This window comes from Schistocerca americana, chromosome 3 (assembly GCF_021461395.2).
Source record: "Schistocerca americana isolate TAMUIC-IGC-003095 chromosome 3, iqSchAmer2.1, whole genome shotgun sequence".
Classification (NCBI taxonomy): Eukaryota; Metazoa; Arthropoda; class Insecta; order Orthoptera; family Acrididae; genus Schistocerca; species Schistocerca americana.
This window is the reverse complement of record NC_060121.1, coordinates 592,655,422-592,680,697: the sequence shown is the minus strand read 5'-3', so window position 1 is coordinate 592,680,697 and position 25,276 is coordinate 592,655,422. Positions and strand designations below refer to the sequence as shown.

Below are 25,276 nucleotides of genomic sequence, written 5' to 3'. Positions count from 1 at the left end.
CGTCCCCAGAAAGCTGCCTATTTCGTAAAGTGCGTGAAGTCTCCTGAAATTTCTGATCTAACAATGCTTATATTTTTCCCTTCGAACCTAAATGTATCTCATGTGAATATATGGAATTACCGTTATCGCTTCTCTGTTCTAAAACCTCTGTGCATTTGCGCATCTGATAACTGAGCTTTTACCAACTTACATTTTGCTTCTGCGAACTTACGTAAACTATCTATGTCCATATGCAGATCTTTAATACATTCATGTATCCTTCCCAAACTAAGTCACAATATTTCAAGACTTCAGTTTGTATTTCTTCTTGTAACACACTGAGTCTTTGCTCTAGCCCTTGTCCTAAATGATCTGACCGTCTCAACCCTCTTGTAGCCTTAAGTTGATGTATTAATTTTGAAGTAAGTTAATAATTTGATCTGCTGGTTACATTTTCACAGCATTTGGCACAGTAAGTTAATGACACACTACAGGGGAGGTAGCAACACTAGAATTTTGTATAATCATTTTTCATAATACTCATCTTTTATTCTTCTCCTTTGTTGTAAGTGGTAGGCTTGTAGCCCATTCTCACATTTTGTATACTGGTCTAGAAGATCTCAGCTTTTTAATAATAATAATAATAATACATCGGCTACACCATTGCAATTTCATAACCACTTCTACATCCCTTTAGATCACATAACATCAACAGATATGAAGAAAGTAAATTGGAAAAAGAAAACACTACATGGCGAGCACCCGTATCATCTAACACAGCCACACATCGATCAAGACGCATCCAACGCATGGCTAAGAAAAGGCAATATATACAGTGAGACAGAAGGATTCATGATTGCAATACAGGATCAAACAATAAACACCAGATATTACAGCAAGCATATTATTAAAGATCCCAATACCACAACAGATAAATGCAGACTTTGCAAACAACAAATAGAAACAGTAGATCACATCACAAGCGGGTGTACAATACTAGCGAATACAGAATATCCCAGAAGACATGACAATGTAGCAAAAATAATACATCAACAGCTTGCCTTACAACATAAACTTATAAAACAACACATTCCCACATACAAGTATGCACCACAAAATGTACTGGAGAATGGTGAATACAAATTACACTGGAACAGAACCATTATAACGGATAAAACAACACCACATAACAAACCTGACATCATACTCACCAATAAAAAGAAGAAATTAACACAACTAATCGAAATATCCATACCCCATACAATAAATATACAGAAGAAAACAGGAGAAAAAATTGAAAAATACATCCAACTGGCTGAGGAAGTCAAGGACATGTGGCATCAGGATAATGTTGACATTATACCAATTATACTATCAACTACAGGAGCCATACCACACAATATCCACCAGTACATCAACGCAATACAGCTACATCCAAACGTATATACACAATTACAGAAATCTGTAATTATCGATACATGTTCAATTACCCGAAAGTTCCTAAATGCAATGTAACATATACCGTACAGTTAAAAAGAAGTCATGCTTGATCAAGGTGCACGTCACTTTCCATTTTTAACCAGACATAACGTCTAAGAAAGGAAAGACATGATAATAATAATAATGTGAACACTGATGGGCTTTCTGTTGTTGAATAGATATACTTTCAGTCATTTCACTTCACAATACAAGTCAGCATCAACCTTCATGCTAACACAACACACACAACTTGTACTCCATCCTCACACTTCAAACTCTTACTACAAACTGCCCAAAAACAAAGATTTGCGTCAGACAAGATGTAACAAAGAAAATACTATCATACATCATTCTGTTTGTGCTAAATCACCTTTGAAACTTACATTTCAAAAAATAAAGTACACATATTGTTTATCACTGCTTATCTTTTTAAGAAATCCATAATCATTATCGTAATTACATTAAGTGTTCATATATCTTGACATTTATACATTTTCATATAGCTATGTGTTACTGGATTTATGGGTTTTGAGTCTCCAACTTGGGAATCAGTCATTTCATATGATCCAAGATCAGTACATTTATCTCATGATAGCTAGCTTTATAACGTTGCCTCCCCCAAGAATTTTGAAAATGTAAAATGCAAGGAAAATTTTGATACAAAATAATAAAACTGATTGTGCCAACAAGATTTTCAGTGTAGCAAATCAACATTCGTAGGTTCTTCATTACATGATATACAACATTTTTGACTTCATTAGTATCATTACTCCATTTAAATGAGGACGAGAGTAAAATTTCGCTTTACAAAATTCTTTTCTCGCAAATTTTCGAAACAATTACAAAGTCTGACCTTTTATCTATTTTCAGTTGTCAGATTGTTACCAAATGTTATATAACATACAAAGGGATGAGCAAAAGGTGGTACATATAACAAAAATATCTACTTGGAACTCTGCCCTTTGACATAAAGCTACATACATTTATTTTATCATAGAGGTGTGACAGTATGTTATTTTCTACTTTATTTATTTTCGTGTTCCATAGATTCTTGATGCGAGTGTATCACTAGGATGGAGGAGGAGGAGATTAGTGTTTAACGTCCCGTCGACAACGAGGTCATTAGAGACGGAGCGCAAGCTCGGGTGAGGGAAGGATGGGGAAGGAAATCGGCCGTGCCCTTTCAAAGGGCACTATAAAACTGTCAAAGTCAATTTTTGGGAGAGAAGAACTTAAGTTTCTTGAACACTTGGCAGGCATGAATGGAATAAAATCAGATCCAGACAGGATAAGAGCTATAAAAGGAAGTCCAGAACCTAAAAGTATGAAACAATTGAAAGCATTTTTGGAACTTGCTTGAGTCTGTAGGAAATATATTCAAGGTCAACCTACGAATAACACTTAGTTATTAAACTCGTTGAAGCAAAACACTACATGGATTTGTGTAATGAAGAGTCTAAGGCTTTTAACAAGATTAAAGAAGCTCTAGTAGAGGCACCCATTTTAAAACACCCATGTACGGAGAAACCTTTTAAGTTAGGTACTGACACCTCAGAGTATGGAACAGCATGTAAGTTCTTTCAGAGAGAGTAGGATATTAGCAAGGGACTAGCTTTTGAGAGCCGAGCTCTAACCAAACATGAGTTGAACTACATGGTACCAAGGAGAACTTACTTGCTATAGTGTGAATATAGAAATTTCAAACTCTTATTTGGGGATCTAAAATAAAAGTGTATAATAATCACCAAGCACTAGCATGCCTTATGGAAATTCGACCACTGCAAAGCACATTAATACACTGAGTACTATTCTTGCAAGAATATCAGACTGAAAGCAACTATATGCAGGGTTCAAAAAATGTAGTTCCTGATGCATTCTCACACTTATCATTGGACATGAATGATTTAATAAGAACGGAACATCTTGGAGTTACCGTCAACATTACTTTTTATCAATAAGTTACACTAATAACGAAGTAAGAAACCTAGCTTACGAATAAAAAAGGACATTATTGATGATCCATATTTTGGGGACAGGTGGAAAACTTTAGACCATCAGGGACAATTGATAACGGTATGGTAGAATGGATTATGGTAAATGATGTTCTGTTTTGGAGAGTAAAGAAAATTAGACTGAAATGGAGACAGTGTATACCGAAATCTGTGTAGCCTTATTTGATTACATTTATACATCAAGGGTATGGACACTTTAAGGTACAAAAATGTGTTCAATATATGATAAAATTTTACTACTTTATGAACTTAAGTAAAAAAGCACTGTCTGTACTATGTACATGTGAAACATGCAAAAAGATGAAAGACTACAATCAAGCGAAAATGTATAACTTATACCCAATAATACCTAAAGACTAATGTGACCTCACAGCTGCTAGCTGCTGGTTTCTTTGGCCAGTTACCAATCATTAGAGGAGGTAACAAATATTTGTACTAATTGCATGTTGGTTTAAGTATGTTAAACTCTATCCTAATAAGCATGAAAACATGAAGATGGCAATTAGATGTCTACAGGAATATTTCTCAGATATAGGAAAGCCACGTAGATTGTTGACAGACATGGCCCACAGTTTATCAATAAAGCCTTTAAAGAGTTTTTAGCATGCGAAAATGTTAGATACATTGCTATGTCTAAATACCACCCACAAACTAACCGTTGTGAATAATGAAAGAAATTGCTAGGCTGTGTAGGACCTATTGTTCAATGTGGCATACAGGTTGAGTGCAACTGATCCCCAAATTCCAAGGGTAATTAATGAATCACGACATTTAACAACAGGATTGTCACCTATGGAAATAATGGATAAGCCATTAATAGAAGAACCCTCGATAAAATTATTTAGTTCACCTCAGGCTGAAACTAGAGCGATAGAGGTGGTACATCAACAAGAATAGAAAAACATGACAGTGTGTGAATATGCAAGTGAAACAGTATAACATGCAGGTGCAAACACCAGAATTTAATACTGGAGGTCGGGTCATTCCATATCAAATCACCCAATAAAAAATAAATTTTACACCCACCTCCTTAGATTTTCATGAAATTTGGCTCAAATGATTCTAATACCATCCTGACAACACCTGCAATGTTTTTTGCTGTATCTCTTACAGTTTTTTTTATAAATTTTTAAAGTTTTTATGTTTTGCGTTTTCTGAACCTTCGGAAATGGTCAGTTTAATTTGTATTCAAAACTTTAAATTTGCTTATCTTAAAAACTCTTTTAGATAACATCATGAATTTTTGCAGCAAATTTATTTATTATACATATTTGAAGATAAAAATGATGCTATTAAAATATATTAATATTTTCTATGGAAAAAAATATATATATATGTATTTTTTTCTTTTTTTTTTTTTAACGGATGTTTTGTTTTATAAGAATTGCAATATCTCGAGTCTCAGACCTGATAGAATGCTCAAATTTGTTTTAATTTACTCTTAAACATATAGGCTACTTGATAAAACAAACATAATGATGGCTTTTTAACATGTTTATTAATTATAGTAGATTACATTAGAATTATGTACAAAGATAGTTTACTTACGACACTTATGTATAACCCAACTGATTGCTTGAAACATTGAATTTTTTTGAGTAATTTTGTATTTTTAATAAACATTAATGCTGATTCAAACTGTTTTTCCACTTCATCCAAGAGCTTTCAGTTCTTTTGATACAGTCTTTTTTGAAGTAATACATTCTCCCAGTGCCGCTTGATTGAGGTGCATCTACTACACAGACTATGTGCTCCAAAGGCACTATGCAGGAATCTTCTCTTTCAGGCCAATAAAATGATGCACCGGGTCCTGAAGGATGTAGAAATAGAATTTCTGTGTCTTCTTCATCATTGAATATTGTTTTTACCAGTCCAAAGTACCAGTTACCATCATAATTTGCAGCCATATAGCAATTTATGGATGGTTCAACACGAACCCAATCAGAAGAAGAATGGAAAGAAAAGACTAAGGAGGGTTTTACACTATCTGTAGTCCTTCTAATTTCAAGGTTGTTTGTTGGAAGTGGTTTGAAGTTATGAAAACTTCTAGTTCCAGGAATGGTTCGGGTTGCTGAAAAACGGTTTTCTAGTTTTAACCGTAGCAAATCAGCTTCTTTTTTGTCAATAAAGTGAAAATGAATGTTTTCAATATTTTTTTCACAAAACTTATACACATCGATTGCTGTCATTATTTGTTCTTTGTCTGAAAGCTGTAGACTGGCTTTCCTTAAAATTCTTTTAATAGTTCCTCCTAGGCCATCACAAATTGACTTCCCATGACTTGTTGCAAAAAAAGAGTGTTGGGCCTTCAAATTAAAGTTTCTCAAGTGTTCAGTCAAATTTTTAAAACTGTTTCTATTTTTGTACTGCCCAGCACAACCATCTGTAAAGTAGTGAACTGAGTCAATGTCAGTATGATGTAATGACAGCCACTTTGTAATTTCTTTTTGTACAAAGTTAACAAAACCAGTGTCATGTTCTTGGTCATCACTAATAAAACAGTGGTTGGAAACAAAAACATTGTTTTCCTCATTTCTTAGAAAAACTCCAACTGGGTGTGGAGTACAACCACCTCTATTCCAGTGGTAACTTTGGATCTCATTTTGTATAACAAAGGAATAATTTTCACTGAAATCCATCACAATAATTGCTGTTTTGGGTGGTGGGTCTTCTTTGAATATTTTAAAAGCTGCTGATTGGGATTTTGCTATAAACGAGTGTGGGGTGAGCTTTTCCAATGACCTAACCAATAAAGAAATGTAGTCTTCAACACTGATAGACTGTTTGATCATTTCTGCCCTGTCTGTGTTAACCCACTGACTGATTACAATTTCTTCTTCTAAATCATAATCTTCACTTAGTTTTTCAGTTAAGCACTCTGTTAGTGCAGTATTTGCAGGACAGCTGTTGCAATGATGTAGCATGCAGTTTTGGTTTTCTGTGTTGCACACAAACATCTTAATTAGATCTTTATAAGATTCTTCAATTTTCACAGCATCCAGTAATAGTTTAACATTCTGGTGGATACTGCATACACATACAGTGTGTGTGCCTGCAGCACCAGCAAGGATACACCATTTAGGTCTCAAGAAACAAAATTTTGAAAATACTACTTCTACCTCGGGATCTCCCATTTGAAAGAATAATAGAGTTCTCTCAAGTTACACAAAATGAGTCTTTTTTGCATGTACACATTTTTTTGAACACTTACTTTGTCTTTTGTTCCAGGTAGCACTCTGGAACTTTCATCCTTTTCATAAAAATCTGTTACAAGTCTTACTGTATTTTCAGAAAGAGTTTTACATTTTTTTGGACCAGGAGTTTCCAAAATACCCTTTTCAGATTTTAGCTTTCTAGCTTGTCGCACCATGTACTCACTTACATTAAGTTCTTTCATCACTTTATTTCGAGTCCAAGAATCTGGAGCCAAGGTCAGAATCTGGATTTTTCTAGACCTCCCAACAGATGAAATCTTCTCTTTCATAAGAGAAATCATTACATCAAAATCCTTTGCTTTCTCAACCGCATTTTATCTTCTTCGTCATCATCAGAACTTGGTGCATCATATTTTAATGCTTTTGAAACCGCCTTTTTTGCAGTCTTTTCAATACTGCTAACCTTCCTTTTAAAATAAGACCCTTTACTTTGTTCTGACAAGCCATGAAGCTTTATCGGTGTTAAACCTAAATAATCAAGAGCAATGTTTGTTTGTATGAGGGATTCATTTCTGGATTCCAATGATTCTAATTCAACCATGACTTCATCATCTGTTTCACTTTCATTGACTTCAACTCTTAATTTTTCCTCACAAAAGTTACGGCATGTTGAGCAAAGCTTTTGTCCAGGTTTTATGCTAATATTTTTTGTCAGTAATTGTTTAGAAAGATCCAAGACTACACTTTTCAACGATTTTTTGATGAGCTTTTTGTGTTTTTTTAGTGGGTCTACACATGTTGTTTGATACTTTTCAAAAACATTTAAAAAGCAGTAGCTGTGGTGTGAACATATATTCTTAAATTCACAAAGATTAATTCCAGATCGTAAGTGGATCAAATCTTTTTCTTCCTCACTCAATTCTGATACCGGTCTACCCGATGGGAGGTCCTAATCACATGACATTTACATTTATTTAATGACCATCATTTGCATTCAAACCTCAAGAAAGAGACAAGTAAATTTTTCCCCAAGTATGATGGCCCAAACAGAATCAAGGGGGTACCACACCCCAAATCACTAATTTTTATAGAGCCAACAACGGGGAAAGAGAAAGGTTTAAACAATGTGGAAATAGTAAAGAAGTAGAAGCAACAAACCACTTGATAGAAAAAAAAGTCAGTCAGCTATGAATTTGAAGAAAATGGTACAAGATGTGTTATGCCATGATTATCAAGCACTTAACTGACAATTTTTGTTAACTTTAGCAGTAATTTGATATGTTATGGGTGGGTTTGCGTTTAACTTTTATAGGGAAGGTGTGGTATTTGAGCATACTAGACATATCTCTCTATCTATCTATCTACCTCTCTCTCTCTCTCTCTCTCTCTCTCTCTCTCACACCCCCCCCCCCCCCCCCACACACACACACACACACACACACACACAAACAAACACCCCCACCCAAACACACATACATGCCCACAGACTATACACAAACAAAGATGACTTAGGGGTATTCTTTTGTTAGGCTTGTCACTGTTTCAAGAGGAGAGAGGAATAGGACAAGACGTCCTTCTAATAAGCTTGATATAGAAATGACAAGCCAATGTTAAGAAAGAACAGGTGCTTTGGAGGTAGGACAATAGACAGGAGAACTCATAGTGGAAAAGCGAGAGATAGCTGGAGTTTCATGGACGTTGCAGCCTTAAGATGAGGTGAACTGAAAGGGGAGAAGTACTGAAGTACTCAATGAAGCAGTAGAAAAAGAGGGTGAGGTACTTCAAAGTGGGAGTAATCCCCACATAAGGGAGCTTATGCCAGATTCGGATGGACCCAAAGAAAGGAGGACACTTTAGAGGAATGGAGTGGTACATCACAACAACTAGGCCTACAAAACAAGAGGAAAATACTGAATCCCTGGAAGACAGCCTTCAAGAAGGAAGAAATGCTTAAGGGTAATATTCGTGAAGAAAAGGAATAAAGACCCTGCTTAGGGGAGCATCTCCTCCAAACTGGACAATAAATTGAGAAAGTAAAAATTAGCTAACTCTGTAGTTTACCATGAGTATTTGAATCCCTGTATAATCTGATGTTTGATTTTTAAATTACGTATAACAATTGCTTCCTCCGAATGTAAGAATACAAATTAATGGCATTAATAGTTAAAGGGCTGAAAGTGCTCTGAAAGGACACAAGTAATTACGGTTCACTCTATGACACTTTGCTGGCCAAAGTAGAGGACGTATTAAATATAAAACAACAGTTAATGATAATTCTAACTAAAGGATATGTATCTTTGTTCTGGTTGTTAAGTGTATGATCATGACATCTTTTCCCTTAGTGAAGGGATATTTAGTGATCCATGCCATTCATAGAATGGCATGTATCACTTACTTCAAATATATAGCTCAGAGTAAAGATGTGCACGATTGCAATTTGTCTGTAAACATCGGGCCTAATACTGTCGGATGGTATTACTTGACAGGTGCTTAGTCTACCTGCAAGAGACCATTTCGGATTTCTGTGGTGCAAGGAGAATGAAGGAGCTCTGGTGCCATGGAAGACATCTGACACCAAGGAAGACAAATATGATGTGCATAAGCTATTGTTGTTTTATATTATTTGCATGTATGTTAATGAGATGTCTTTGAGACAGCAATGTTAGTTGGTTCACAGAGCAGTAACTTCCCATGTCATGCATCACTGTTCATGAAAGTTTGTGACAATATACAGAGTTAATTGGAAACAATCTACACTTTATTTAAGAAGAGAAGCAGTGTTTTGTTTTGTAACCTCTTCACTTATAGAAGAGAGAAGTTTGATGCCGAAGAACAACTTGGCACAGCATTACTGGATCCTAAAATAAATTAAAAGAGTTTTTTTCTTTATTTACAAGTCTAGTTGTGTAGGAGCAAATTGAGGAGCAAATCTCCAAAGTCATTGAATGTGTTAGTTCACGAAATTACAACATAAAAATAATAACACATAATATAAAATGTTTATGAAACCAAAAAAAGTCAAGCCATAAGTTTAAGTAAATGCAATCAACAATATAACCCAAGAATCAGCTTAATTTTTTAAGGAACTCCTGAACAGAATAGAAGAACTGAGCTATGAGGAAACTCTTCAGTTTCGATTTGAAAGCACATGGATTACTGCTAAAATATTTGAATTCTTGTGGTAGCTTACTGAAATTGGATGCAGCAGTATACTGCACATCTTTCTGCACGAGAGATTGGATTTCTGTCAAGTATTAACTGAGAGAAAACTGCTAATTCTTGGGAATAAGCTGATATTATTAACAAGAAATGACAGTAAAGAATATATACTGTATATTGAGAGGCCAATGTCAAAATACCCAGACTAGTGAACAGGAGTCGACAAGAGGTAAGCAAACTTACACCACATGTTGCCCAAACTGTCCATTTCTGAGCCAAAAATATCCTTTTAGAGTGGGAAGAGTTACCCCAAAATATAATACCATACAACATAAGCGAATGAAAATAAGCAAAGTAGACTAATTTTCACAATCAATTATTTCAGATACCGTTCATTTGGTAAAAACGGCAGCATTAAGTCCTTGAACAAGATCCTCAACATGAGCTTTCCACGACAGTTTACTATCTATCTCAACACCTAGAAATTTGAAGTGTTCAGTTTCACTAATCATATGACCATTCTGTGAAATTGCTCATTAGAAACTGTAAAAACTGTGTCTTACTGTGATTTAGCATTAGTTTATTTTCTACTAGCCATTAACTTATGTCATGAACTGCACTATTTGAAACAGAGCCAATGTTGCACATCCTTTACTGCCCATTAGTGGCATCAGCAAACAGAAATATTTTAGAATTACCCGTAATAGTAGAGGGCATATCATTTATATAGGCCTAAATAAGGAACAGGAGTGGCCCCAACACTGTGTGATGATGGTACGCCACCCAGACACCAAGTCACAGCCATTTTCAACACTGTGAATAATGAGCTGATGCTGCCTGTTGTCAAAGTAAGAGGTGAACCAATCGTGAGCTACTCCCCATATTCTGTAATGGTCCAACTTTTGGAACAATATTTTGTGATAAACACAATCAAATGACTTACAAGTTAAATAAAAAAATATGCCTAGTGTTCGAAACTTTTTCTTTAATCCACCCAGTACCTCACAGAGGAAAGAGAATATAGCATTTTCAGTTGTTAACCCTCTCAGGGGAAGTGGTTCCGTTTGAAACAACCTACAATTTTCTCATTTTGTGGCAAAAGGGCAGTGGCTACATTTGGGGACACCATTGAGCAGCCTAGTTGGTGCTGCCCTCTAGGGGCTGTCACTAAAACTGCTTCAAAATCTGTAAATATTAGCAAGTAGTGAGGCGAGTTGGATAGCCATTTTTGTACGCTGTGCGCGAACGTCTTTGTTCTCAAATTGTGACTGTATTCTTCTGTATTAGGTAACTTTTATGCATGTATTAAATGCAGAATACTGTTCTGTTTACATTAATACTATATGTTCTGCAATAACAACCAAAATAATGCATTTACAGAGTGTCCAGAAAAGGGCTCCCTGATTTCAAAATTAAATATCTCGAAAACAAAGATCTATAGAGGAATGCAGTAAACGGTATGTTTATTGTGAAAGCTGTAAGAAGTTTATACAGCAGTTTGAAATAATAGTTACAAAAGCTGGTAACAGATGACGCTGTACGCTGTACAGCTCATATCAGCATACATAAGTGAAATAATCGTACGAAAACAATCTTTGCCAACAATCACATCACAATGTTTTCAAAATGGTCACCATTGGCACTACAGAGGTGGCGCAAACAAAGAATGAAATTCACCGTCACATTTTGCAGTGTCTCAACCGAAATGGATTCACATGCCACAGAGATCGCCGATTCAAGCTCGTCCAGCGAGGCGGGATGCTTCGGGTAGACCGTGTCTTTCACTGTGCCCCACAAAAAAAAAAGTCACAGGGCACAGGGAGTCAAATCCGGCGAATATGGAGGCCTATCCATGCCTGCACTAGTAAATTTGGGATATTCCAAAGCAATGACTCAATTCCCGAAGTATTCCTCAAGAAAGCGAAACACTTGTTCGGTCCGATGTGGTCAGGCTCCATCTTGCATAAACCATTCAGTACCTGGTCGATCCTCTAACGCTTGCTGTGTGGCGACAAATTGTTCCAGAATTGCAACGTAACGTGCACCATTTCTTGAATTAAAAATGGCCAATAATGCCTCTGCTGCATACTGCAGCCAACACAGTAACTTTAGGAGAATACAGGGGTTTCGCTTCACACCAATATGGCTTTTCGGAACCCCAAAATCGCCAGTTCTACTTATTCACGTATCCATTCAGGTGGAAGTGTGCTTCACCTGTAAACCAGATGCAGCCAACATCAAATCCTTCACTATCAATCATTGTGAGCATCTGATTAACAAAGGCAACCCTTTGTTGCACAGCTCGTACGGGTATGGCCTGGTGCATTTGAATTTTGAATGGAAACATGTGTAGGCTCTTTCTCAGTATTTTCTGTGTGCTGGAACGCTTCAAACCAGTTTCAGATGCAATTCTACGGACGGATGACATTGGATTTCGCTGAATAATTCCAGAAACTGTGGCGATATTTTCAGGCGTAACTGCGGTTTGCCTGCGGCCAACATGCCCCACTAGATCATCAGTTACGCTGCCTGTTCGTTGAAATTTTGCGAAGAGTGTAGGAATGGTTTTCGCATCGGGTCCTTTTGGAACATTAAATCGTGCTTGAATACTTCGCCTTGTTGCCGTAGGACTCTCTTCTAACCTGTGGTACTCTAGCACCAGAAAAATGCGTTGTCCAATGGAGTACATGGTTTTAATCTCTTCCTTCGGTACGCTAACCTCCTTTCACGTTTCAATAGTGGAACTGATCGTTCTGGGCTTTGGATCACTATTTATACTAGGCATTACGTATGGCGATTACAGTGCCATCTGTTAGCAGCTTTTGTAACTATTATTTCAAACTGCTGTATAAACTTCTCACAGCTTTCACAATAAACATATCATTTACTGCATTCCTCTATCGATCTTTGTTTTTGAGATATTTAATTTTTAAATCAGGGAGTCCTTTTCTGGACACCCTGTATTTCCGTGAATGTTGTGGTGGTTCCATTTGAAACCACTGCTCCTGTAGCGACAGCATTAGTAAGTGTGACTATTTTTTTTTTTTTTCCAGTTGCACATGATATATTCTCACAGACTAAAGGATGAGGAAATTCTGGAGTGCCTTTTCGCAGATATTCCTTCAGATCCTGACTCACAGACTGACACTAGCAGTGACAGTGAAAGTGATGTGCTAGCTGAAGACAGTGATCTGGATTTGCGAATGAAAACACCAGTTTTATCTCAAATTATTTCAGAAAGTGAGAGTGAGGACCATGTTGACAATGACAGTGATGATAGTTTCAGCACTAATGATGATTTGCCACTGTCTTCCATTGCGAATTTTTCATGGAGAAAGGACGTCATTGCAATGAACTTTGCCGCCAATTTTTCAGAGGAAGCTGGTGTATGAGGAAAACTTAAAAATGACAGTGAAGGTATGGAACCAGTAGATTTTTTTTGTGACTGTTTTGTGACACTGTGTTAGAACACACAGTTTTCCAGTCTAACCTGTACGCAACACAAACAGGTGGCAATTTCAGCCTCTTTCTAAAGCAGAACTAAAAGTATTTTTGGCGATAAACATTCTAATGGGAATCAAGAAACCTTGTTCTTATCGTGACTGCTGGACTTCCCATAAGGAACTTCGAGATGAGTACATTTCCTCATTGATGTCGGTAAAAAGGTTTAGCTAGATTTTGACACATATTCACATCAATGACAACGCTGTTATGCCTTCAAGGGAGAGCAGAAATTATGACAAATTATATAAAATCTGTCCACTAATCAATCAGATACTGATAATCTTCAAAGAGTTCTATGCACCTACTAAGGAGCAAGCTATAGATGAATGCATGGTGAAGTTTAAAGGATGAATCGCATTCAAACAATATATGTCCCAAAAGCCAATCAAGAGGGGATACAAAATGTGGATCAGAGCTGATAAGTTTGGATATATTTGTGATTTTCACACGTATACTGGAAAAGTTGAAGGCAGTGGAAAAATCCTTAGGAGAGAGAATTGTGAGAGGTATGTGTAAAGGCTTGGAAGGAAAGGGATACCGCATATACTTTGACCATTTTTTTACCAGTGTCTCACTTTTACAGAAGCTGAAAGATGACGGACTTTTTGCCTGTGGAACAATTAGATCACACAGAAAAGGACTTCCTACGTTAATGTGGTGTGCATACTGTACGACCTTCGGTACACACACCATCAGATTATTTGACTTGTTGCTCTAACGAAGTAGGCGAGTGTCAGCTATATGTCTCGTGGTCTTATCATGGCGTGTTTATCTTCTGCCGTTAGGTCAGACGATAGAAATGCCACTTGCCTGCTTAGAGTAGCACATTGACGGTGACCAACTTTAAACAGAACTTGATTAATTTTCACACACATTTATTAAAATAATAACAAGCATAAAATTACTTTACTTGGTTCTGGATGCTATTTACAACTGACAATCTGAAGTTGCTTTGGTCTTGGTACGTTAATCTTATTCTCACATATCTCTGATACTTGACAAAGTGTCCTCTTCATGGCTAGGACAGGAATATGACAAGCTTATTAGCCGCAGACTGAAACTTGGCTATAGACTGGTACAGACAAATGCAGACTAATGCAGACTGATGCAGACTGACTAATCGGAGGTCTGTACACTCGTTATAATACCTCGTGCGTTCATGTATCACTGCGCGAGTGTGATCCGTGAGGAGAAAAGGTTCTACGTTAGCAGCAATCTCATTGGCTGCATTACATATTAATACGCAGATTGAAGGAAGTAGAATTTGGTCCGTCTCTAAGACAGCGCCATCTCATAGTGCGGAGACGGACAAGCGCTGCGCCTGTGCTGTTGTGCTTAGCGGGGGCGCGCTCTAGTGGGAAAGTTGTGTACGCGCTGACTATGCGGAACTATGTACACAACAGTTAAAAACAGACAAAGAGTTGCAAAGAGGAGAATTTGAGTGGTCTGTTTGTTCTGATGGCATTGCCTGCATCAAATGGAAGGAAAAACGTGTAGTCATGTTGCTGTCTACAATTGATTCGCCTTTATGTGTTGAAGTCAGCTGTAAAGAAAAGGATGGAAAAATCACAAAGGTACCTCACCCAAAAATAGTAAAATCATATAATGCAAATATGGGATGTGTCGATAAGGCAGATATGATGAACAGTTTTTATGCAATAGACAGGAAATCACGAAGGTGGTGGCTAAGATTACTTTGGTATATAGTCGATATTTCTATTGGAAATGTACTTATTCTCTTTCGATTATGTAATCCAACAACGAAGCAAGTGCTAAAGGATTTTCGAAGACGTGTTGCCACAGTCCTGGTAGGCAGTAATGCCTTCAAAGATAGTCCTGCCATCCCAGTACACCGCCAGAATCATCTGCAAAAAAATACAAAACTGTTGTTCCCCATGAGAAACATATATCGGAAGCAAAACATCTGCCAAAACATGGAACCTCAAGGCACTGTGTGCACTGCAGCACAAAGAAAGAACCCCACAGAAGCAGATGGACATGTAGTCACTGACAGGTAGCCTTATGCTTATCTGCAGAAAGGAACTGCTTCTTACTGTATCATCAAAAGTGATGACATTTAGCGGGTAGTGGCTCCATTTGAAACCACCCTGTATGTGTCCAGTTTATGTATATATCATTTAATTTTTACATATTTCTGTCTCACTGTATGAAAATTAATACAATTAATACAAGAAAAAATTAAAAATAATTTTTTTTTTTTAATTTTGCCCCTGAAAGGGTTAAATGACTTCTAAAGCCAAACTGTACATTTGATACATCTATAGATACACAGCATTTTCAGTAACTTTAGCAAACACCGATGGCATAGAAATAGGTCTACAATTGTCTACATTATCTTTTTCTCCCTTTTTATAAAGCAGCTTTACTACTGGGTACTTTAATCATTCAGGAAACTGATCATTCTTGAAGGAAAAATTACAAATCTGGCTAAGTACACGGCTAACAAGTGCAGCATAGTACTTTAATACTCTGCTAGGCACACCATCATATACCTGAAAGTCATTAGTCTTCAGTGATTTAATTACTGACTCAGTCTTCCCCTTGCCAGTATCACAGAGGGGTATTTCAGACATCAGTCTCATAAAGGCATTTTCCAAGAGAGTTATATAATTCCCTGTAGAAACTAAGTCTTTATTTAATTCACCAGCAATGCTATTTATTTACTTTTATTTAATTATTTATTGTTCCATGGGACCAAAGTATGGAGAAGACTCCATGGTCATGGAATGAGTCAATACGTCAAGCTCATCCAAGAATTGCGCACGGCGGGCGTGCCCGCGCCCCGCGGGCGCCAGGCAACGTAGTTCAGCGCCCCGTCTGCAACCGTGTGTCACTAGTGTCGCCATAGGAGCGAGAGAGAGAGAGAGAGAAAGAGAGCTACTGAGCGAGTGAGGCCGCACAGCACTGCTCTGAGCTGGACTGTCCCGCAGTCAGATCCAACGCAAACAAAATAACAGAGAAAGTGCACCTCTCTAAAAGAGACCGATGAGTGGTAAAACAAGCAAACTATACCGTTTAGGTTACAACTGGTGTTTGTGTGGCAGAATTACTATGCAAAGCTTAAGAAAACAATATCCTAAACAAGAATCGAAGAACATCTTAGTTGTTTTCTGACCCACAGGTTCATTCTATTAGTACTGCAAATGCACACTCGTCATATGTACAGTAGGCGTCTTCTGAAAAATATACCAGTTTCTTAAATGAACTAGAGTCATAAATATTCTATTTTAGAAATAATTTTATGTAAGGGATATAGAGTCTCATTCTTACTGTTAGCAGTTATAGGTAAATATTTTTTGTTATACTTTGGGTTACATCTTTTTGTATCCCTTTTCAGAGTTAGAAATCAGATCCTTAGTTTGCTGTTTTGTAGGTAATAATTTTAACCAACCAAGTTTATTTAAAACTTATTAAAAAATAGAATTAAGGTTATAAAGCTCTTTAATTCTTACACTCAACATTGTTAAAGAAGACAATTAACATTTTACACTTTTTTCTTTTTCGAGGTAACGGTTTTGTCTGTGTTCGGTACAATTTTCCGTGAAACTGATAACCTCAAAGAATTAGTCAAATTTTTATCGCCGAGTATTGCACGGTTCTTAGCTTTAGCAAGCTTTAAAAGAGAGAAAAAGCACTAACAGATATATGTGCAAGCAAACATTGAGAGAACTTCGACCGCATGCTTGTGCAGAAGAGGATATTTCTCTTGTGGAAGGCAGCAGTAAAGTCATCCAAAGTTTTGCACATGAGAAAGCAGTCCTTCAGGCGGATATCGCACTGCAGGTCAATCAGTTCTAGCTGAAGCACTTGTGAGACGTCACCTGCCACAAGGGAAATTGGGCGAACAAATATATCTAAGGCCGGTTGAAGCTCACTTATTTCCAACATCTGATTTCAAACTGTTCTTGTAATTCGCAAATGATTTGAACATAATGATGTTTTTCACAAAATTATTAAGTGGTTCTCAGCAACGGACTCTCTTTAAATTTTGATAAAACACAGTATATACAGTTCTGTACAGCAAATGGCACAACTCCAGTAACAAATATAGACTTTGAACGGAAGTCTGTAGCTAAGGTAGAATTTTCAAAATTTTTAGGTGTGTCCATTGATGAGAGGTTAAACTGGAAGCAACACATTGATGGTCTGCTGAAACGTCTGAGTTCAGCTACGTATGCTATTAGGGTTATTGCAAATTTTGGTGATAAGAATCTCAGTAAATTAGCTTACTATGCCTACTTTCATTCACTGCTTTCGTATGGCATCATATTCTGGGGTAATTCATTGTTGAGTAGAAAAGTATTCAATGCTTAAAAACGGGTAATCAGAATAATTGCTGGAGCACACCCACGGTCACCCTGCAGACATCTATTTAAGGATCTAGGGATCCTCACAGTATATATATTCACTTATGAAATTTGTTGTTAATAATCCAACCCAGTTCAAAGGTAATAGCAGTGTGCATAGCTATAACACCAGGAGAAAGGATAATCTTCACTATGCAGGGTTAAATCTGACTTTGGCACAGAAAGGGGTAAATTATGCTGCCACAAAAGTCTTTGGTCACCTACCAAACAGCATCAAAAGCCTGACAGATAGCCAACTAACATTTAAAAATAAATTAAAAGAATTTCTAGATGATAACTCCGTCCACTCATTGGCTGAATTTTTAGATATAAATTAATGGAAAAAAAACAACTACTTTAACATTAGTGTCATGCAATATTTTGTGTAATGTAATATCTTGTACAGACATCTTTTATTAACCTGACATGTTCCACATCATTACGAAGTGTTGTATTCATGATCTCTGGAACAAGTATTAATCTAATCTAATCTAATCTCTAATCTGAAAAATCCACATCTTCTTTAACGCTGTCTAGTGCAGGAAAGTGTCCACAATTCTTCTCGCGCAATTGTTTTTCTTTTTAATGCTTGAATCGTCTGCACTAAATCAACAACATAGTGATTTTCACGTTGGAGTGAAATGTTCAAAGTATTTAAATGACCAGTAAGGTCACTCAAAAAAGCCGAATTAGCCACACACTTAGGATCACAAAGTAATACTTCTGTACGTCCTTTCATTTCCAAAAAGTTATTTATTTTGCTCCTCAGGGAGAAAAACCGATGAAGCACCTCTCCTCTGCTCAACCATTTTACTTCGGCGTGGTAGGGGATGTCCAGGTATTCCACTTTGATATCAGCCAGAAATTCTTTAAATTGGCGATGTGCGAGTTGATGTGAGCGAAGATAATTAACCGTTGGAAGAACTGTGTACGTAAAATTTTTTATGTTCACAATCTTCGCACAAAGTACCTCCTGGTGTATCAGACAATGGACTGTCGCGAAAAAGGAACAGGCAACTTCAGCCATTTTTGACCTCACGTAACTCAGAAATCCAGTGCGTATTCCTGGTAGCACATGGGCTCCATCCGTTGTTACACTGGTCAGGAGTCCCCATTTTAAACCCATTGGCTCTAACACCTTTTCCACGGCTAGAAAAATATCCAAACCCGTGGTTGTGCCTTTTAATGGTATAAGATTGAGAAACTCTTCAGTGACACGCAGATTGTCGTCGACACCTCAAATGAACATGACGAGCTGATATATGCCCGCAAAATCCGCGGACTCGTCAAGAGCGATATAAAATGAAATTAAGTTTGCCGCTCTCTCCATTAATTGCTGCTCCATATCTGAGGCCATATCTTTGACTTGGTGAGCAACAATTTGGGGCAAAAGAGCTATTTTTTCAAACTTTTCCATCAGGTCTGCTGGACAAATACAAGCTGCTGAGTCGACCAGGCAATCCTTGATGAGATTCTCAGCACCAAAGGGTTTCCCTGCTTTCCCAATTCTTAGCGAGCATTTGTAACTTACGCGCAAACTTTGCCCACCTGTTTCCCACTCGTACCATGGCAAAAAAGAACATGCAATTAATTTTGTACAATCCTGTTTTTAAAACACTTTTATCACTTTAACAACTAATTGTATCATTCATTGAAACTCAAATAAAAAAGATTGGTTTCAGATGTGTTTTCGCAGAGTTCCGCTGAAAAGGACAGTGGTCGCAAAATAAATTTTTATCTATTAGAATATTTGCGTTTTAATTAATTGAAAACAGATCAAACTTCAAAATTTGCTTTCCCATCCATAAAAATTGTGTTTTAATTAATTGCAAGCAGATCAAACTACAACATATGTTTTCCCATACATAAAAACAAAGAATGACTCTTAATGACACTTTGCTGCCTGAGAGCGCGTTTTTGACAGCTTTTCAGAAAGTGGCAAAAAATAACGTACCTGACTGCAACCCAAATACAAAAATTAACCGAAAAGAAATGTTCCTTATTGCTGACAATCTGATATTCCATAACCGTCACATTGCTAAGTGACATATCAGATTATAAAATATAGTTTTATTTATAATCTTTATAAATAATAAAGAGTCATACGATAGGAAACACTTACCTCCATGTAATACTGCTTGAAATTTTCTTTCAGTTCTTCAAGCTTTGACTGGCGTTCCTCTTGTGACAAATTTTCGAACTGATCTTTGTGACAGGTATTAAAGTGCGTTCAGTCTAGTACTTTTTTAAATACATGATGTTTCGATGACATACTAAACATTTGGCACGATTTTTGACAGCAGTGCGCAGGAAATTAATTTCCCTCTCAAGTTTAAATAGTGCGGACGCGCCGCTCCCCTTTCGTTTTGTCTGCTGCTGTTGACCATTCATCTCGATCCACTGTAGCCTTGTGTCTATTGGCTAATGGCTTTGTGTCGCATTTGACCGCTGCTGCTGCAGCAGTCTGTCGTCCGTACAACGTACAGCGGCATGGCGAGGCACGGCGGGCGTTACGCACGGCCAGCTAAACGACATTGCTCGGCCACTGCGACAACATACGAATTCGCCCGGGGCGCTGGCCGTGGGCGATAGCGGGCGCTAGCGCTCCAGGGGCACAGTTTGGACGAGCCTGCAATATGTGAAATTATAACACGATAGTAGAACAAGATACAATGAAATATAAGAAACATATTCAGTAAGTTTAAATAAAGAAAATCAACAATGTAACACTGGAATTTGCTTAATTTTTCAGCTCTTCCAGGAGCTCCTCAACAGAATAGAAGGAGTGAGCCATGAGGAAACTCTTCAGTTTAGACTTAAAAGTGTTTGGGCTACTGCTAAGAGGGTACTTCATATCAATTCAGATTGTTGCCCTTTGGATTAAACATCTCAGTATCAGTACTGGTTCAAATGGCTCTGAGCACTATGGGACTTAACAGCTGACGTCATCAGTCCCCTGGAACTTAGAACTACTTAAACCTAACTAACCTAAGGACATCACACACATCCAGGCCTGAGGCAGGATTCGAACCTGCAACCGTAGCGGTCGCGCGGTTCAGACTGAAGTGTCTAGAACCGCTTGGCCACACCTCAGTGTCAGTATTCATAAGACACATGGAAGCTCTGCTGGGTAAGAATTTATTGATAATAATCTATGTAGATGACATGGTCCTAGCGTCCAAGACATGGGAAGAACATTGCAATTTACTTAGAACATTAGAAAGATTTTATGTTAAAGGAGTCAGTGTAAAACTGTCAAAGTCAATTTTTGGGAGAGAAGAACTTAAGTTTCTTGAACACTTGGCAGGCATGAATGAAATAAAAGCAGATCCAGACAGGATAAGAGCCATAAAAGGAAGTCCAGAACCTAAAAGTATGAAACAATTGAAAGCATTTTTGCAACTAGCTTGAGTCTGTAGGAAATATATTCGAGGTCAACCTACGAATAACACTTAGTTATTAAACTCATTGAAGCAAAACACTACATCGATTTGTGTAATGAAGAGTCTAAGGCTTTTAACAAGATTAAAGAAGCTCTAGTAGAGGCACCCATTTTAAAACACCCATGTATGGAGAAACCTTTCAAGTTAGGTACTGACACCTCAGAGTATGGAACAGCATGTGAGTTCTTTCAGAGAGAGTAGGATATTAGCAAGGGAGAAAATAATACACTAGCTTTTGACAGCAAAGCTATAACCAACCTTGAGTTGAACTACACGGTACCAAGGAGTATTTACTTGCTATAGTGTGAATATAGAAATTTCAAACTCTTATTTGGGGATCTAAAATAAAAGTGTATAATAATCACCAAGCACTAGCATGCCTTATGGAAATTTGACTACTGCAAAGCACATTAATACACTGGGTACTAATTCTTGCAAGAATATCAGACTGAAAGCAACTATATGCAGGGTTCAAAAAATGTAGTTCCTGATGCATTCTCACACTTATCATCGGACATGAATGATTTAATAAGAACGGAACATCTTAGAGTTACCGTCAACATTAATTTTTTATCAATAAGTTACACTAATAACGAAGTAAGAAACCTTGCTTACGAATAAAAAAGGACATCATTGATGATCCATACTTTGGCGACAGGTGGAAAACGTTAGACCATCAAGGACAATTGATAACGGTATGGTAGAATGGATTATGGTTAATGATGTTCTGTTTTGGAGAGTAAAGAAAATTAGACAGAAATGGAGACAGTGTATACCGAAATCTGTGTAGCCTTACTTGATTACATTTATACATCAAGGGTATGGACACTTCAAGGTACGAAAATGTGTTCAATATATGATAAAATTTTACTACGTTATGAACTTAAGTAAAAAAGCACTGTCTGTACTATGTACATGTGAAACATGCAAAAAGATGAAAGACTACAATCAAGTGAAAATGTATAACTTATACCCAATAATACCTAAAGACTCATGTGACCTCACAGCTGCTAGCTGCTGGTTTCTTTGGCCAGTTACCAATCATTAGAGGGGGTAACAAATATTTGTACTAATTGCATGTTGGTTTAAGTATGTTAAACTCTATCCTAATAAGCATGAAAACAAGAGATGGCAACTAGATGACTACAGGAATATTTCTCAGATATAGGAAAGCCACGTAGATTGTTCGCAGACAATGGCCCACATTTTATCAATAAAGCCTTTAAAGAGTTTTTAGCATGCGAAAATGTTAGATACATTGCTATGTCTAAATACCACCCACAAACTAACCGTTGTGAATAATGAAAGAAATTGCTAGGCTGTGTAGGACCTATTGTTCAATGGGGCATATAGGTTGGGTGCAATTGAACCCCAAATTCCAGGGATAATTAATGAATCACAACATTTAACAACAGGATTGTCACCTATGGAAATAATGGATAAGCTATTTATAGAAGAACCCTTGATAAAATTATTTAGTTGACCTCAGGCTGAAACTAGAGCGATAGAGGTGGTACATCAACAAGAACAGAAAAACATGACAGTGTGTGTATACGCAAGTGAAACAGTATAACATGCAGGTGCAAACACCAGAATTTAATACTGGAGATCTATTACTTATTAATGACCACCATGTCCGCCCCCATTAGCTGAGTGATCAGCGTGACAGAATGTCAATCCTACGGGCCTGGGTTTGATTCCCAGCTGATTTGGAGATTTGCTCCAGTCAGGGACTGGGTGTTGTGCTGTCCTAATCATCATCATTTCATCCCCATCGATGCGCAAGTCGCTGAAGTGGCGTCAAATTAAAAGACTTGCACCCGATGAACGGTCTACCCGACGGGAGGTCCTAGTCACATGACATTTACATTTATTTAATGACCATCATTTGCGTTCAAACCTCAAGAAAGAGACAAGTAAATTTTTCCCCAAGTATGTTGGCCCAAACAGAATCAAGGAGGTACCACACCCCAAATCACTAATTTTTATAGAGCCAACAACGGGGAAAGAGAAAGGTTTAAACAATCTCTCTCTCCCTCTCTCTCTCTCTCTCTCTCTCACACACACACACACACACACACACACACACACACACACACACAAACACACATACATGCCCACAGACTATACACAAACAAAGATGATTTAGGGGTATTCTTTTGTTAGGCTTGTCACTGTTTCAAGAGGAGAGAGGAATAGGACAGGATGTCCTTCTAATAAGCTTGATATAGAAATGACAAGCCAATGTTAAGAAGGAACAGGTGCTTTGGAGGTAGGAAAATAGACAGGAGAACTCACACTGGAAATGCGAGATATAGCTGGAGTTTCATGGAGGTTGCAGCCTTAAGATGAGGTGAACTGACAGGAGAGAAGTGGTGGTGGTGGTTGTTGGGATGTTTAAGGGGGACTAAACAGCTAAGGTCATCAATCCCCCAGGAGAGAAGTACTGAAGTACTCAATGAAGCAGTAGAAAAAGAGGGTGAGGTACTTCAAAGTGGGAGTAATCCCCACATAAGGGAGCTTATGCCAGATTCAGATGGACCCAAAGAAAGGAGGACACTTTAGAGGAATGGAGTGGTACATCACAACAACTAGGCCTACGAAACAAGAGGAAAATACTGAATCCCCAGAAGACAGCCTTCAAGAAGGAAGAAATGCTTAAGGGTAATATTCGAGAAGAAAAGGAATAAAGACCCTGCTTAGGGGAGCATCTCCTCCAAACTGGACAATAAATTGAGAAAGTAAAAATTAGCTAACTCTGTAGTTTACCATGAGTATTTGAATCCCTGTATAATCTGATGTTTGATCTTAAAATTACGTATAACAATTGCTTCCTCTGAATGTAAGAATATAAATTAATGGTATTAATAGTTAAAGGGCTGAAAGTGCTCTGAAAGGACACAAGTAATTACGGTTCACTCTATGTCACTTTGCTGGCCAAAGTAGAGAATGTATTAAATATAAAACAACAGTTAATGAAAATTCTAACTAAAGGATATGTATCTTTGTTCTGGTTGTTAAGTGTATGATCATGACATCTTTTCCCTTAGTGAAGGGATATTTAGTGATCCATGCCATTCATAGAATGGCATGTATCACTTACTTCAAATATATAGCTCAGAGTAAAGATGTGCACGATTGCAATTTGTCTGTAAACATCGGGCCTAATACTGTCGGATGGTATTACTTGACAGGTGCTTAGTCTACCTGCAAGAGACCATTTGGGATCTCTGTGGTGCAAGGAGAATGAAGAAGCTTTGGTGCCATGGAAGACATCTGACACCAAGGAAGACAAATATGATGTGCATAAGCTATTGTTGTTTTATATTATTTGCATGTATGTTAATGAGATGTCTTTGAGACAGCAATGTTAGTTGGTTCTCGGAGCAGTAACTTCCCATGTCATGCATCACTGTTCATGAAAGTTTGTGACAATATACAGAGTTAATTGGAAACAATCTACACTTTATTTAAGAAGAGAAGCAGTTTTTTGTTTTGTAGCCTCTTCACTTATAGAAGAGAGAAGTTCGATGCCGAAGAACAACTTGGCACAGCATTACTGGATCCTAAGACAAATTAAAAGAGTTTTTTTTCTCTATTTACAAGTCTAGTTGTGTAGGAGCAAATTGAGGAGCAAATCTCCAAAGTCATTGAATGTGTTAGTTCACAAAATTACAACATAAAAATAATAACAGATAAAATAAAATGTTTATGTAACCAAAAAAAGTCAAGCCATAAGTTTAAGTAAATGCAATCAACAATATAACCCAAGAATCAGCTTAATTTTTTAAGGAACTCCTGAACAGAATAGAAGAACTGAGCTATGAGGAAACTCTTCAGTTTCGATTTGAAAGCACGTGGATTACTGCTAAAATATTTGAATTCTTGTGGTAGCTTACTGAAATTGGATGCAGCAGTATACTGCACATCTTTCTGCACGAGAGATTGGATTTCTGTCAAGTATTAACTGAGAGAAAACTGCTAATTCTTGGGAATAAGCTGATATTATTAACAAGAAATGACAGTAAAGAATATATACTGTATATTGAGAGGCCAATGTCAAAATACCCAGACTAGTGAACAGGAGTCGACAAGAGGTAAGCAAACTTACACCACATGTTGCCTGAACTGTCCATTTCTGAGCCAAAAATATCCTTTCAGAGTGCGAAGAGTTACCC

General features: G+C 37.3%; 1 protein-coding gene across 3 annotated transcripts in view; it reads right to left on the bottom strand.

Annotated features, from left to right (window-relative positions):
• The window catches only part of LOC124607431, an 87,680-nt gene that overhangs the window by 23,389 nt on the left and 39,015 nt on the right, over positions 1 to 25,276 (bottom strand). For 2 of the 3 annotated variants that reach the window (XR_006978831.1, XR_006978832.1), the window contains exon 3: positions 19,778 to 20,284. The exons of the other annotated variant lie outside the window; for it this stretch is intronic. The gene's annotated coding sequence lies outside the window, so the exon portion shown is untranslated. The remainder of the gene's footprint in view (positions 1 to 19,777; positions 20,285 to 25,276) is intronic. 3 annotated transcript variants of the gene reach the window in all.